The sequence below is a fragment of the Ailuropoda melanoleuca genome, chromosome X (assembly GCF_002007445.2).
Source record: "Ailuropoda melanoleuca isolate Jingjing chromosome X, ASM200744v2, whole genome shotgun sequence".
Taxonomy (NCBI): domain Eukaryota; kingdom Metazoa; phylum Chordata; class Mammalia; order Carnivora; family Ursidae; genus Ailuropoda; species Ailuropoda melanoleuca.
Window position 1 is genome coordinate 46,459,959 of NC_048238.1, and position 15,449 is coordinate 46,475,407.

The following is a 15,449-nucleotide window of genomic DNA, read 5'->3' on the forward strand; positions in this document are numbered from 1 at the left end:
AAACCTTAGTGATGAGACCCTTCAGATGTATATCGGTGGGCCATATGCTTGGGGGATGATTGCCAACATGTATCTTGGGGGTGAAGGGGGTTTAGAGATAAAGGAAGTTTCCAAAGGAATTTTTATATGTTAAAGTAGACTTTCAGGATCTTGATGGAGGGGAGGTGGGTCAGGCTAGGACTGCCTTTTGCCCTTAGCAAAGTATTAACATGGAGGCAGTTGAGTCCCTAGAGGAATGTCACCCTGCCTGTTTCAAAGACTTGTCAATGGGCTGTAGGTAGTAAGAAAATGTCATAATTTTTCTTCTGCCTTTGTTTCCCACATCATTACCCCCTGAACAGGTTCAACCCTTAAATCTTTAAGGTTGCTGAGGGTGGAAGGTCTCATCTTCTGTAACTTCTTCCTGCTGAATAGGGGCGTAGAGATGTCCCTACCTATGAGTCAATATTGGTCAGTTGGGGCTTATGTAGATATAGGAGTTATAAAAGGCAGAGGCAGCTGAATCCAAGGGAGACTGCATGTGTAGACCTTCCCAAGCCGAAAGGATCATCTAGTGGCTTGAAGTTAGGGCAGCGAAGGAGTCTCGACACCAGGTGGAGAGAAATGGGAGAAAACAGCAAAATATGATTAGTATAACAAAATGAAAAAGAAGCCCAAATAAGAGTCCTTTGGTAGTTGACAAAAAATTCTTTTCCAGTCCAGGAGTTTAATCGATCATTAAAGGAAACAGAGAGATTGTTTAAAGTGCCAATTTGAGTATTCTTGTCAGTTAGAAACCCAGAAATATTTTGTGGTAATTTGGAATGTACATACAACATTCTGTTTTTAGATAGAAGTTCTACCTTGTGCAACAGTTAAAACATCTAATGCCATTCTGTTTTGTAAAACTGCTTCATGTATTTGTATTACTTCAGTATTTAATAGAGAAATGCTATTCCGAGTGTCATTTAGGGCTTTGACCGTGTACTTAAGGGTAGCTGGGTTAAAGTCTGACAGGTTTAAGTATTATTTTAGGCATATCTATAAGCATAGCCTGGTATTTAATAAGTTGACTTCCCATCACCCATTGGTGGCTTTTGGTCTCTAAGACATTCTGGATCTGATGCAAAGTCATTACTGTTCCATAGTGAGCTTTGAGGCTCCTTTTACCAGGAGGGCTGCTATATGCTTGGCTAAATCCTCTCCTTGTAATTGTACATCCATAGAGGTGGCCTCTAGGATAAATATGACTATGCAGGATGAAACCATTAAGAAGCCCTTTTTGTTTGAGGTCCAGCGTTAACAGTAACCTAATTATAAGGAATCACTGGCAAGTGGGAGAAGACTTGTCAAGAGGTAAAGGCACCTTCAAGTGCATCATCCAATCCAATCATGAAGAAAGCGGGGTCATCCATTATCTCCACAAGCCCATAGTTAACCCTATGGAGTGGGGTATGCTCTGGCTTTTAAAAAAGAGTGATTTCATCATTCCAGCCACATAGAATTGGTCAAGGTGATAGCCGAGTCATACAATCATTTGGGAATCAATCCCATTTCCCCATTGTTCAAATAATTAGTTATATGCCCATGGGGTCCTGTTATTAGCCCCACAGAATAAAAGGCATGGAGATTATCTATACATGAGCTATTGTATAGGAATAGAAAAAAAGCTATTTCTCTGAAGTTTACCTCAAGTTGTCTAGCTTAAGCAAATATTTAAGGACAATCAGATCTAGAATTTAACATCCACAAAGGTGGGTTATTTGAACATAATTTTTCCCTTAAAATAACCCTCATTTCCAGGGATAGCCAAATCAGGACTAATTTGTTTGCAAAACAAGTCCAATTTTACAAACTTGGCATAATTATTTACATAAGCTCAGCAAGAATAGTGACTGATCATACAGGTCTTTTAGAATCTGCTTTGCTAGAACTTTTATAAGGAATCTCCGGGTTGAACTTTTAGTAGCCTCTCCAAGCCAGAAGCCAAGCCAAGTACTTGTCATCAGACATGCCTGCAAAACCTGTAGATTTGGGCGAATTCCTCTTCCTGAGATCCCCACAGTATCCTGAGGTTCCTGCATCTGCCAGGAGGTGACATCCTTTACTCACCTGGTGAGGCCCCTAGGAACTTTGTAATCAAGGTATCAGGCCAACAGTTCCAAGGGTGCTTTATGGCTCCAGGTTTTATAAAGTCAACCTTAGTTCCTGAAAGCTGTTTGGTCATATCTGAGTCTATGCATATCTTTCTCAAATATGACATTCCAGTCAAAGCCTTGGTAAAATGTTTCCAATGATGTCCTGTTACAAGGAGAACAGATACTTACTGAACTTATGCAAATGATTATGATTGCCTTGGAAGAAAGAATACTTTTTTATGATAATATTTTTTTATTATATTATGTTAGTCACCATACAGTACATCCCTGGTTTTTGATGTAAAGTTCCATGTTTCATTAGTCAGGTATAACACCCAGTGCACCATGCAATACATGCCCTCCTTACTAAGCATCACCAGCCTATCCCATTCCCCCACCCCCTCCCCTCTGAAGCCCTCAGTTCATTTCTCAGAGTCCATAGTTGGAAGAAAGAATACTTACTGAGACCTTTTTAATTGCAGAGGGTTCAGGTAGAGAGAAAAATTAAATGCTTTAATTTGCTTTATTATTATTTCTGTACATCACTGATGTCTTGAAAGTTTCCTCAGTCTGGAAGAGCAAACATTAGAGAACCAGCAGTGTTTTAAACAAGAGTCACAACACTATAATCTTTTAGTTTATTTAGTTCCATGTTACTAATTCTTGTTCAGTTTGAATGCAGCTTTTTAGTTAGTTCTGGAAATTCTTACCCATTTCAGTTTTAGGATTCTATAAAGATATCAAATACCTCTGTCTGTCCTAAAAGTCCTTTATGTGAATCTCCTTGAAGATGAAGCTCATTTTACAAGAGAATAAGAACAGTTATAAATAACAAAAACACAGAATGGACATAGTTAGAGATCTGATGAGATGAGAGTTTACAATATAGCTGATAAGGAAATCAGGTTACTTCTGTGACACGTAACACTTTAATAGCCAGAATAGAGTGATGATGACCTTATATTAAAACCTTAACATTTTAGGAATTGCTTATTATCTCTAGAATAGTTACACACCATTTACCCAAATGTTACCTAAGTCTTATCATTTAACAGTGTTTCTGGAGTAACTTAACATACCAAAGGAAAAGACCTAATGAGTTTAAGAGACTTAATTTACAATTTAAATCTTGGTAAAGTTTGTTAAAACCTTAAAATTATAGCACAGGCCTGAATAGGATTACAGATCATTACAAAAATTATTTTTATTTAACCAAGGTGACAATAAGATTTGAAAGGCAAATATGTAGGGTTCTATAGTTGTTAGCAAAATTTAGCTCCTTTAATATTGAGAAGTTTTAACCAAGCGATGGAAGACCTGATAAAACATAGAAACTTTGTTTTCTGGGCAGACAAAAGAGAAAAAAACTTTTGTTGTTTATGTTTTCTTATCAAGAGCAGATGAACAATTCAAGAAACCTTTGTCTTTTTAAAGAGAGAAAGCAGATTTATACATCTTATACCACTGTACTTTAAAAATCCGTTCATTTCAATCTTAGTCCATCCTGACCACACCTAAAATTCCTTTCCAATGTTTTCCCTTCACAAACCTTCTACAACTTTCCTTTGCATTCAGATTTTGTCCAAAAGCCACTTCTTTCCAAACAACCAGTCTTGGGACAAAATTACCTTCTTTTACCTTCAACAAAAATGTATTCCCACTCCTTATTATCTTTCTTACATAGCTTCTACTTTTCTACATACAGAGTTGTTTCCCATATTTCCATCAGTCTTTATTACATTTAGTAGAATTTTGCATTTTTTTAGAAACCTTGGTCTCCAGTGAGTGAAGACTAAGTAGTAACCAATTGTGAACTGTTAAACCAGAATTCTTTAGATGGCAAAATTATGAATCAAATAAGCACCGAAGATGTTTACCAACAGACTTATTAAATATCTTTAGTTTCTTTGCAATAAGAAGTCAAAAGCAAACCCACATCCAGTAATCAATGACTTAGCACTTTATCCTATTTGGAAAAGACCTAGATATCAATAAATTTAATTCCATTTATTATCCAAGTGAATCTTTGAAGTTTCAGGTTACCAAAGATTTTGAAAGCTATTTTAACAATTACCCATGAAAACTTTGATGAGACAGACAATTAACCATCATTTTAGTTGTCTTTTTACTAACAACTCACAACAGAGATTAACACAAGTTTGTTTGACCTTCAGTAAACCTCGATAGAATAAAAGTTTCACGTTTAGTGCTGATAACTTTAAAGACATGTCTTAAACCAACAAACTTAACTTAGTTTAAATACTGAATTATGTTCCACCTGGATCCTCCCCTTTGTCAATTCTTTACCTGAGACACTGGTGGGGAAATCTGGAGTGGGTGGTGTTAGGTCCAGGGGGTGCTCTTCTTGCTCCTTGATGGTGAAGTAGGAGAAGGAGCCATGGTGCCTGAGGCACTGAGGATGGTCTAGAAGCCAGTTATGCAGACTGCACCCAAGGTGGTGCAGAAAGAGAAGGGGGAGGGGAAACAGTAGAGGCAGAGTGCTCCCAAAAGGCAGAGAAAAGGATCCCAGTTTTAGAGCTCATCAGCTTCAAGAGGAGCAGATGCCATGTCTTCCCACCAACAAGGGGTAATAGGCAGTCCATGTTGGGCCAGAGAAGACAGGGAAATTCCCCGAAACAAAGGGAATTTCAGCAGCTGCTTGGGAATATTCTTTAAGGTCCCCGTCCCAAGGTAGACTAACCACAGATGGCTCCAGTTATAGTCATTAACCCAGGAAATGAGTGAGGGAGACACCCCCACGTGTGTTAGAAGGAACAGTGAGAGAGAAGAGAGTCAAGAGTCCCCTTTGTCTGGGATGGCCTGTGTTTCCCCCAGCAACCTGGGTTTGCTAGGAGGAGGCCTACTTAGATAATTATCATCCAATATGTCAGGAGAGAGTTTACTAGCTTACCCATATGGGCAAACATTCTGGAAGAGACCCTTAGGTCGGGGTCCTGGTGTAGACCAATGAAGGCCTAGGTAAGAGCAATGAAGGTACCTTAGGTCCATTTGCCCTGTTCCTTACGGAAGAGATCTGAGAGATCGCACTGAGGCCGTGCAGTGTTACAGGAGATCAGTACTTTCCTAAGTTTTGCAATCCAAATTTGTTTCCAGTGGGTTAAAAGGCATCCCGAGGGAGAATCCTTGGGGACTGAAGAAGTTCCCATCCTATGCTAGAGAGGATGCTAGAGAGGGTCCACTACCAAGGAAAATCCCCTCCTGACTCCCGGGTGGCATCCTACGCACAGGATATGTCAGAGGTACCTGGTGTCAAAGTGATCCAAGGCGACCCTTAACAAAATCGCTATGATCACTGCTGCCATTAAAGGCCCCTGTAGGAGGGAAGCCTGCCCTCCCCCTGCTTCCCCATTGCATCCTAGGCTGCAGATGGGTGCCTGGCATATGGATTGAAATACCATGCCTTGAAGGTCATACCGTGACGGTCACACCTTGACGGTCACACCTTGTTTATTTACCTTGCCTTGAAGGTCATGCCTTACCTTGTCTTGAAGAACCAGCTGTTTTTAACCCATGGAGAACACTAGAAAAGTTTTACAAGGGGGAATTACCAAATTTTGTAACTTAAGTAGTTAGTAGAGGACATTGACAGAAAACAGTAAAGATGGAATCCGTCATGGTTTAAGTGACATTCCAACACATGTGGTCCTTACAGCCAGCTTCCCTAGGAAACCGTCCCCGGTTGTGTTGTAATTCCATCAAATACTGGTTTCAGCCGGTGCCAAGTGGAGGTCCCATGGCCAGAAGCAGCTAGACCAGGGATGTGGAGGGGATCACATTAGATCAATCAGGAGGAAACCTTACACAGGAGTCTTAAGATTGGCAGCCATGCTAGTCACTTGGGTGACTGTCCCGTGCCCAAAGACAGATGACTAAGGACAGCAGTAAAAAGAGGGCATCAAGTTTCTGGGTCTTATTACCATTCCAGCCAGGGTACTAACTTCCAGCCAAAAGGTAGGCTTTCTCCTCCCCGTAGGGTAGCCAGAAGCTAGGGGATTGCAGCCTGAGCAGTTGACATGAAAGTGTTCCAAAAGACCGTACTCCTTGAAGAGCTATAGAAAGGAGAGTAAAGGAAAAGGAGAGAAACTACTCACCAGTTTTGCACTGAAGCTCAGAGTCCAGATGTAAAGACTCAAAGCCCCACGTTCTGGCACCATATGATGAGGTTGTGGGATATAGGTGAGGTGAGGTGGGGTGGAGTCCAGAGCCGACAACCAAGAAAGAATTCTTGAGACATCTTTGGTGCAAAATAGTGGTTTATTAAAGCACGGGGACAGGACCCATGGGCAGAAAGAGCTGCTCTGGAGACATGAGGAATGGCCCCTTATATGCCCTCGAGTTGGGAGGGGGTTAGGGATAACGTAAATCTCTAAGGAATTTTGGAAGCAAGTTTCCAGGACCTTGAGGGGGCTAGCTATTGTTGGGAAAAGGTCATTTATTACCATCTAATAAAATCTTAGTGAGAGGCCCTTCAGATGTATATCGGTGGGCCATATGCTTGGGGGATGATTGCAAACATGTATCTTGGGGGGGGTAGAGGTAAAGGAAGTTTCCAAAGGAATTTTTAAAAAAATATTTTATTTATTTATTTGACAGAGAGAGACAGCCAGAGAGAGAGGGAACACAGGCAGGGAGAGTGGGGGAGGAAGAAGCAGGCTCCCAGCAGAGCAGGGAGCCCGATAGGGGGGCTTGATCCCAGGACCCTGGGATCAGGCCCTGAGCTGAAGGCAGATGCTTAACGACTGAGCCACCCAGGCGCCCCAGCAAAGGAATTTTTATACGTTAAAGTAGATTCACAGGATCCTAGTGGGGAGGAGGGTGTCAGGCTAGGACTGCCTTTTGCCCTTAGCAAAGTATTACCATAGAGGCAGTTGAGTCCCTAGAGGAATGTCACTCTGCCTGTTTCAAGGACTTGTCGGTGGGCTGTAGGTAGTCAGGAAATGTCATAATTTTTCTTCTGCCTTTGTTTCACACATCATAGGGATAGCACTGCTCAGACAGAAAACAGGAGATTGTGCAAGGCAAAAAGTTCAAGAGCTACATAATTTCCTCTAGTGATTCAGATCATTGACAATTGTAATAATAGCACATATTTACTGAACATTTTTTGTGTGCTAGACCCTGTTCCAAAGGGCTTCCAGAATTTATGATCTTAATTTATAATAGACCTCTTTTAATACTACCCATATAACTTTTACAGGAATGTATAATAGAAATGGGACCATGGTGGATCATAAGGACTTGAGGAGGCCAGGGAAAAGAGATGTACAATAACAGAGGAAATCATTTTACCTTATTTTACTATTTTTCAGTCTCTGAGGGATTGCAGAATGACTCTATATCCTTGGTGCATTCATAAAATGGTTCACCTAGTGAAGATAATGAAGATGATTGACAATGCTGCCCTGCTTTTTCTGATGTCCTGCACCAGGTAATTGTGTTTTTTAAGGTAATTTATTTACCAAAAACTTACCAAGGGGGGAAGAGGAATAAGAGTTGTAAAAAGAAAGCCAAACAAAAAACAAAGCTAGCACCAAATAGGAAAATTGAAACTCTTTTCTACATTATATGAAACCATATATACCATATAATAATAATAATGTAATTTATAAGCTGCTTTGTTAGACCCATTCCTAATTACCTTATAGTTTTTGTTTTTACTGGGAAATGTATAAATGTGTCTAAAACCACATGTTATGATTTTTTGCTGGTAAATGGGAACATGATTGATATTTTTACATATTGATTTTATATGCTACAGTCTTTCTGAATTCTGTTTGTTCTGATAATTTATAGATTTTCTTGGATTATCTATTAATGATATTGTGAATAATGGCAGTTTCTTGTCAATATTTATTTTTTAGCTTGTCTTACTCTGTCAGCTAGGATCTTCAGTTCAATGAGAAACAATAACAGTGATGGAGGATTTTCTTCTCTTACTTTTGAATTTACAAGGAAATTCTGCAAATGTTTCACCATTTTTAGATTTGCTTCTTCAGGAAGCAAAGTCTGTTCATTTCTATTCTTAGTATGCTGAGACTTTTTAATTATGAAGGGATATGGAGTTTTTCTCCATTAATTTGAGAGTGTGACCATGTGATAAGTTACAGCAATCAATTTTCTAATATATTTTCTGATTTTGGTTTCATCACCCTCACCATTGACTATTTTGTTTTTAAAATTTTTGCTTTAATCTGTATTATTCTGTTTACTTGCTTTATGTTTGCTCTTTTTCTAATTTATCTTCTGGACTTTTAGCCCAACAATTATCAAGCTCCGTTTCTAAAATAAGAATTTATGACTATAAATCTTCCAATACATATGATGCTGAAGGAATTTCACAGATTTTTATATGTAGCATTTTATGATAATTCAATTATAATTTCTCTTATGATTTCTCTTTTGACTCATGAGTTTGTTTAATTTACAAACACATGGGGCTCTTTTGTAAAAATCAGACTGTGATATCATTAGTCCCATTACAGTTAAACTTCATCTTATTTTCTGCTTTAAAATGTTTTTTTTATCTTTCTGATAAGAAAAAACAAAATTATATAGGAGCTTCTCATTCCAAAGGATTTTGGCCATATAAAACATTTCTTTCATTAACTATATATATATATACACTATTGAATGATGGAATTATTCCTGATATTTATATTTGAGATTTTTAACTTTTTATATTATTTTTGTTGTTATTTTTTATCTCAAGTATTTATTTAAATTCCTGTTAGTTAGCATTAGTTTCAGGAGAAGAATTTAGTGATTCGTCACTTACATGTAATACACAGTGCTCATCACAAGTGTCCTCCTTAATACCCATCAACCATCTAGCCCATACCCCACCGACCTCCCTCCATCAGAGATTATTCTCTATAGGTAAGAGTCTCTTATGGTTTGCTTCCCTTTCTTTTTTTTTTTCTCCTTTCCTATATGTTCATCTGTTTTCTTTCTTAAATTCCACGTATGAGTGAAACCAAATGGTATTTGTCTTTCTCTGACTTATTTCGTTTAGCATAATATACTCTAGCTCCATCTCCATCATTGCAAATGGCAAGATTTCATTCTTTTTGATAGCTGAGTAATATTCCATTATTTATATTATATATATAGATACACACGCACACACATATATATATACCACATCTTCTTTATCCATTCAACAGTAGATGGATATTTGGGCTCTTTCTATAGTTTGGCTACTATTGATAATGCTGCTATAAGCATCGAGGAGCATGTGCCTCTTTGAATCTGTATTTTCGTACCCTTTGGTTAAATACCTAGTAGTTCTATTTTAACTTTTTGAGGAACCTCCATACTGTTTTCCAGGGTGAATGCACCACTTTGCATTCCCATTTACAGTCTAGGAGGGTTCTCCTTGCTTCACATGCTCACCAACATCTATTGTTTCATGTGTTGTTAATTTTAGCCATTCTGATAGTTGTGAAGTAGCATATCATCCTGGTTGTGATTTGTATTTCCCTGATGTGATGAGTGATATTGAGCATCTTTTCATGTGTCTGTTAGCCACCTGTATCTCTTCTTTGGAAAAATATCTGTTCATGTCTTTTGCCCATTTTTTAACTAGATTATTTATTTTTTGGGTGTTGAGTTTGATAAGTTATTATAGATTTTGGATAATAGTGTTTTATTTGATATGTCCTTTACAAAAATCTTCTCCCATACTGTACATTGCCTTTTAGTTTTGTTGATTGTTTCCATTACCTTGCAGAAGTTTTTATCTTGATGAAGTCCCAGTAGTTCGTTTATGCTTTTGTTTCCCTTGCCTTTGGAGACATGTCTAGCAAGAAGATGCTCTGGCTAAAGTCATAGAGGTTGCTGCCTGTGTTCTCCTCTAAGATTTTGATGGATTCCTGTCTCACATTTAGGTTTCTTATCCATTTTGAGTTATCATTGTGGATGGTGTAAGATAATGGTCGAGTTTCATTCTTCTGTATATAACTAGCTGTCCAATTTTCCCAGCACCATTTATTGAAGAGACTGTCTTTTTTTCCCTTGGATATTCTTTCCTGCTTTTTTGAAGGTTAGTGGACCATAGAGTTGAAAGTCCATTTATGGGTTCTCTATTCTGTTCCATTGATCTATGTGTCTGTTTTTGTGCCAGTGCCATACTATCTTGATGACTACAGCTTCATAATATAGCTTGAAGTCCGGAATCGTGATGTCTCCAGGTTTGCTTTTCTTTTTCACGGTTGTTTTGGCTATTCTGAGTCTTTTGTTGTTCCATACAAATTGTTCTGGCTCTGTGAAAAATGCTGGTGGTATTTTGATAGGGATTGCATTAAAAGTGTAGGTTGTTTTGGGTAGTATAGACATTATAATGTTTGTTCTTCCACTCTATGAGCACAGAAAGTTTTTCCATTTCTTTGTGTCCTTTTCAATTTCTTTCATAGGTGTTCCATAGTTTTCAGAGTACAGAACATTTGCCTCTTTGGTTAGGTTTATTCCTAGGGAGCTTGTGGTTTTTGGTGCTATTGCAAATGGGATTGATGCCTTGATGTTGGTACATTTTTGATTACTGATTGAATTTCCTTGCTGATTATGGGTCTGTTCAAATTTTCTAATTCTTCCTGTTTCAGTTTTGGTAGTTTGTATGTTTCTAGGAATTTTTCCATTTGTTCCATGTTGTGCATTTGTTGGGATATAGCTTTTCATAATATTCTCTTTTAATTGTATTTCTGTGGTGTTGGTTGTGATCTCTCCCCTTTCAGCTGTGATTTTTTTTGTTCCTTTCTCTTCTTTTTGATAAGTCTGGCTAGGGGTTTATCAATTTTCTTAATTCTTTTAAAGAACCAGCTCTCAATTTCATTGATCTGTTCTGCTTTTTGTTTTTTTGTTTTTTTTTCTGTTTCTATATCTTTTATTTCTGCTCTGATCTTTATTATTTCTCTTCTTCTGTTGGCTTTAGGCTTCATTTTCTGCTCCTTTTGTAGCTCCTTTACATGTAAGATTAGGTTGCATATTTGAGACTTTTCTTGTTTGGTGAGGTAGGCCTGTATTATAATGTACTTTCCTCTTAGGACAGCCTTTGCTGTGTCCGAAAGGTTTTGAACTACTGTGTTTTCACTTTCATTTGCTTCCATGTCCTTTTTTATTTCCTCTTTAGTTTCCTGGTTAACCCATTCATTCTTATTAGGATGTTCTTTCATCTCCCTGAATTTGTGGTCTTTCCAAATTTTTTCTTTTGGTTGACTCTGCATTTCATAACATTGCAGCCTGTTATGCACAGTATGATCTCATTCATTTTGTACTTGTTGAGGCCTTATTTGTGACCCAGTATATGATCTATTCTGGAGAATGGTCTATCTGCACTTGAAAAGAATGTGTATTCTGATGCTTTAGGATGAAATGTTATGAATATATCTGTTAAGTCCATCTGGTCCAGTGTGTCATTCAAAGCCATTTTTTCCTTTTGATTTTCTGCCCAGATGATCTGTCCATTGTTCTAAGGGGGGGTATTAAAGTCCCTAGTATTATAGTAGTATCGTCAGTGAGTTTCTTTATGTTTGTTGGATTTACATATTTGGGTCCCAAGTTAGGGCATAAATATTTACAATTGTTAGAAATTCTTGCTGGATAGATCCCTTAATTATGATATAGTGCCCTTCTTCATCTCTTCTTACAGTCTTTGGTTTAAAATCTAGTTTTCTGCTGTAAGTATTGACACTCTGGTTTTCTTTTGACATCCATTAGTGTGATGAATGGCTCTCCATCCCCTCACTTTCAATCTGCAGGTGTCTTTAGTTCTAAAATGTGTCTCTCACAAGCAGCATATAGATGAGTCTTGTTTTTTATCCATTCTGATACCCTTTGTCTTTTGATTGGAGAGTATAGGTCATTTACATTCAGACCGATTACTGATAGATGTGAATTTAGTGCCATTGTATTAACTGTAAAGTTGTTATTTCTGACTTTCTAGTCTTTGTTGCTTTTGGTCTTTTTTTTCCTACTCAAACAGTCCCCCTTAAAATTTCTTGCACAGCTGGCTTAGTGGTCACGAACTCCTTTATTTTTCGTTTGTCTTTGAAACTCCTTAACTCTCCATTCTGAATGATGGCCTTGCTGGATAAAGAATTCTTGGCTGCATATTTTTCCCATTCAGCGCGTTGAATTGTATCATGCCACTTTCTTCTGGCCTGCCAACTTTCTGTGGATCGATCTGATGCAAACCTGATTTATCTTCTAGGTTAAGGAATTTTTTCCCCTTGCTGCTTACAAGATTCTTTCCTTATTGGTGTATTTTATAAATTTCACTATGCTATATCTTGGTGTTGGCTTGCTTTTGTTGATTTTGATGGGAGTTCTTTATGCCTCCTGGATTTCGATGCCTGTGTCCTTCTCCAGTTTAGGGAAGTTTTCAGCTATAATTCCTTCAACTAAACCTTCTTCCCCTTTTTCCCCTCTCTTCTTCTTCTGGGACTCCTATGATACAAACGTTATTACACTTTATGGAGTCACTGAGTTCCCTAAGTCTACATTCGTGATCCAATATTTTTCTTTCCTTCTTCTTTTCAACTTCTTATTTTCCATAATTTTCTCTTCTAATATGACTGCTTTGTTCCTCACCTTCTTCCATCCTTGTGGTCATTCCATCCAGTCAGTTGTGCATCGTGGTTATAGCTTTTTTATTTCTGCCTGACTAGTTTGTAGACCTTTTATCTCTGCAGTAAGGTACTCCCTAGTGTCTTCTATGGTTTTCTCAAGGCCAGCTAGTATCCTTAAGATTCTTGTTCAGGCATATTACTTATAACTGTTTTGATTCGATCACTGGCCATTGCCTCTTGGTCTTTCTTGTGGGATGGATTCCTCCATCTTGGCATTTTACATAGATAATCTGTCTTCTGTGTGTTCAGAAAGTCTGTTACATTTGCTGCTCCTGAGAGTAATGGCTAAATTAAGAAGAGGTCATATACTGTCCAGGCCTTGGCTCTTCAGGAAGTTTTTTTGGTGTATGCTGTGTGTACTCTGCTGCTGTGTTTTGGCTGTTCCTTCCCTTAGGTCAGTCCTCTTCAGAGTTTCTCCTTGCCTTCACTGGGGAGTGTTTGGATGTTGGACATTGTGTGGTGGATTTTAACTAGGTGTGTTTTGGTGTGCTTGTTAGAAAAGGCTAAATTCTATCTCCCCCAAAGCTGAAGTTTTGCAGTACTCTATGATCAATAGACTTTGTGCAGGGGGTTTGTGCTGGTCTTTAGGGGGAGGGGTCTGCTGCACTGGATACCAGGTAGACTTGGCCTAGTGGAGAGGCCCCTGCAAGGTATAGTGGGGTGGGGATTGTTGTAAGCAGCTCCAGCCTCCACTGGGGGTGGTGTGTTGTTCACTGAGGTCTGTCTGTACTGATGGGTTGGAGGGAAATGGCCTCACCCCACTGTCAAGTCTCCAAAGAGGGAGTTTGTGCCTGCTCCTGTTCAGGATCCCCTCTCTGAAGAGTGAAAAATCTCCCCTTCTGTGTCCTAGGATTCCATCAGAACCATGCCTGTGTCTGCACCATCTACCTGCCTGTTGGCACAGTGTTCCTGTGTTTTATTTCAGGGGTGCAGCTGGGTTTCAAAACTCCAAATTTTAGAAGCCTGACAGGGTGCAAACCCACAATGATTCTTTGGGGAAAGGTCTCGCTGCACTGTGGCTCATGTCAGTTTGTCCCAGTAAAGCAGTTGCACAAATATAGGGTTTCGGAATTTATGGTAAAGCTCAGCCTAAAGCCAACATCCAGGTTAGCTGCCCTCAACAGTTTCCTCTGCTGATATGCTAATTAACAGTGCTGCTCAATGGTGCCCATTTTCTGCTTCATCCCCTCTCAGGATATGCCACCTCTTCCAAATGCATTCCATACAGGAAAACTTTCTCTCCCAGTGCAACGGAGGGTATCCTCAGACCATACAGTCCACTTCTGGGCCTCTGCCCTCTTCCCTAGATGAACACTACTGTGCCCACTTGGCACAACTCCAGTGATGGCGCAGACTTCTAAAACTTCAGATTTTGAGCTCCGCTGCTTGTAAAAACTTAAAATAATCAGCCCCTCGCTTTTTTCACAGTCAGTGGTTTTGGGGAAGTGTCTTTCTTCTGTAATCCCCTGCATGTTGGTTTCTCTCTCTCTCAGTCCTCACTCTGTGATGTGGCCTCCTTCCCCTCCAAAGCACCTGGAATTCTCTTCTCACACAAATACCTGTCTGCAGCTCCTATCTTCCATGATGCGGCTGCTTTTTCCCCTCTAGATGTGCAGTTTGTTCTCCCAGTACTCACATCAATTTCATGGGTGTTCAGAATGATTTGATATTAATTTAGCTCTGCTCAAGGGACAAGGGAAGCATAGGGTCCCCCAATTACACCACCATCTTAACTCATTCTCCTCAAGAACTTTTTATTTTGATCTAAATTAAAAATTCAAAAAAAATCGTAGATTATTACAAAGAACTCTCAATATTCTATTTATTTATTTATATATTTATTTATAATAATATTTTTAATATATTATGTTAGTCACCATACAGTACATCCGTGGTTTTTGATGTAAAGTTCATGATTCATTAGTTGCGTATATCACCCAGTGCACCATTCAGTACGTGCCCTCCTTACTACCTATCACCAGCCTATCCCATTCCCCCACACCCCTCCCCTCTGAAGCCCTCAGTTTGTTTCCCAGAGACCGTAGTCTCTCATGCTTCTTTCCCCCTTCTGTTAGCCCCCCGTTCTTCTTCCCTTTCTTCTCCTACCGATCTTCCTACTTCTTATGTTCCAAAGATGAGAGAAACCATATGATAATTGTCTTTCTCTGCTTGACTTATTTCACTCAGCTATATCTCCTCCAGTGCCGTACATGTTGCAGCAAATGTTGAGAACTCGTTCTTTCTGATAGCTGAGCAATATTCCATTGTATATATGGACCAGAACTTCTTAATCCAGGCATCCGTTGAAGGGCATCTCGGCTCCTTCCACGATTTAGCTATTGTGAGCAATGGTGCTATGAACATTGGGGTGCATATGGCTCTTCTCTTCACTACGTCTGTATCTTTGAGGTAAATACCCAGTAGTGCAACGGCTGGATCATAGGGTAGTTCAATTTTTAACTTTTTAAGGGACCTCCATACTGTTTTCCAGAGTGGCTGTACCAACTTGCATTCCCAAATAATGCAGGAGGGATCCCCTTTCTCCACATCCTCTCCAGCAATTCTTGTTTCTTGCCTTGTCAATTATTCTCCACATCCTCTCCAACAATTGTTGTTTCTTGCCTTGTCTATCTTTGCCATTCTAACTGGCGTAAGGTGGTATCTCAGTGTGGTTTTGATTTGAATTTCC

General features: G+C 39.1%; 1 protein-coding gene across 4 annotated transcripts in view; it reads left to right on the plus strand.

Moving 5' to 3' along the window:
• The window catches only part of NBDY (negative regulator of P-body association), a 39,166-nt gene that overhangs the window by 2,051 nt on the left and 21,666 nt on the right, over positions 1-15,449 (plus strand). For 2 of the 4 annotated variants that reach the window (XR_004622339.1, XR_004622337.1), the window contains exon 2: positions 7,448-7,566. The gene's annotated coding sequence lies outside the window, so the exon portion shown is untranslated. Of the gene's footprint in view, positions 1-7,447; positions 7,911-7,999; positions 8,762-15,449 lie in introns of those variants that run through there. The other 2 variants (XR_004622338.1, XM_034649140.1) reach the window with 2 other exon arrangements.